The following is a 1,418-nucleotide window of genomic DNA, read 5'->3' as shown; positions in this document are numbered from 1 at the left end:
AATGTAGGCAATTATAACACAATGGTGAGTATTTGTCTATCTGAACATAGAAAATGTACGGTAAAAATATGGTGTTATAATCTTACAGAATCATCGTTATTTATGTGGGATCTTTTGTTGACCAAATCATCATTATGCATTATGTAGCACACGAGTGTAGATTGATAAAATTATGACCTCAGGGTTAGGAAGGATTTCTTAAACAGAAAGCACAAACAGTTAAGGAAATAGTTGATAAAGATGCCCACCTTAAAAGCTTCTCTTCAGCAAATCACACCATGAACAAAATTAGAAGATAAGCTATAAGCTGAAAGAAGATATTTGCAGTGCACATAAGTGATAGAGGATGAGTTTACAGGATTATTCTTTCCATAAATTTCTATAAATCAATTTTTTAAAAAAGAAAACCTAGGGAAAAAATGGGCAGACTTGAACAGTCCATAAAATATCTCATAAACATATGAAAATATGTTGAATCTTATTAACGATTATATTAGTTGATACAGTATATATTTTGTTACAGCATATTAGTCAGCTTTTGTGTTGGCAACAAATAGTCCCAAAATCTCAGTGCTGAAGTGGAGGCTTAAGGAAGAACAACAAAACAATATAAGCCAGGTTAAAGTTTCTACTGAAAAGTAACATATATCATCTCTGCTCACATTCTGTTGACCAAAGTAAGTCACATGTGGTCGTGCCTGAAGTCAGTAGGGACAGGGTAGTATTCCTACAGGAAAAGGGTGTGGAAGGAACGAATAATTGGAAACAGATCATAGAATCTGTCCCCTTTAGTAACAACCCAAAAAATCTTAATAGCTAAACAATAAGGTCATGCTAAATGATGATTTTGGGCTCTGTCTGGGATCTGTACCATGTCACTCTGATCCTTAAGTCAGGACCCAGGACAAAGCAACCATTCTCTTTAATATTGTTATTCTCAGTAGCCAAGGGAAAAGAAAGAACATGGTGAAGTATACACTGACTCTAAAAACCTTCCCTATAAAAGGGTCACGTGAGACTTCTCATGTTACATTGGCCAAAGCAAGTCATATTGCCCAAGGCTGAGTCCAGCAGAACAGTGATGTATGATCTTCTTGTAAGGAGGGAAAGGATATTTGTGAATGATAGTAAAGTCTATCACAATAATACAGTCTACCACAATAACTATAATAAGATAAATGTTTCATACTCAACAGATTGACATAAAAAGTACAACAAAACCAAATGTTGTTAAGATTGAGGGGGATATAGGTATTATGATCTGCTGGTAGGATTCTAATTGCTGTAAGCACTCCAAAGAGCAGTTGACAGTGTCTAAATAAACTGAAAACATGTATCCCATACGACCCCACGTTTCTACCATTGCTAGAACTTTTACACATGTGCACATGAGACATTTATAAGAATATTATAGCATT

The 1,418-nt window shown here is 34.9% G+C and overlaps 1 protein-coding gene across 1 annotated transcript in view; it reads left to right on the top strand.

Moving 5' to 3' along the window:
* The window catches only part of TTC17 (tetratricopeptide repeat domain 17), a 138,144-nt gene that overhangs the window by 26,022 nt on the left and 110,704 nt on the right, over positions 1-1,418 (top strand). The gene's annotated exons all lie outside the window — the stretch shown is intronic.

The sequence above is a fragment of the Propithecus coquereli genome, unplaced genomic scaffold (assembly GCF_000956105.1).
Source record: "Propithecus coquereli isolate 6110/MARCELLA unplaced genomic scaffold, Pcoq_1.0 Scaffold470, whole genome shotgun sequence".
NCBI lineage: Eukaryota > Metazoa > Chordata > Mammalia > Primates > Indriidae > Propithecus > Propithecus coquereli.
This window is presented reverse-complemented; position numbering and strand designations above follow the sequence as displayed.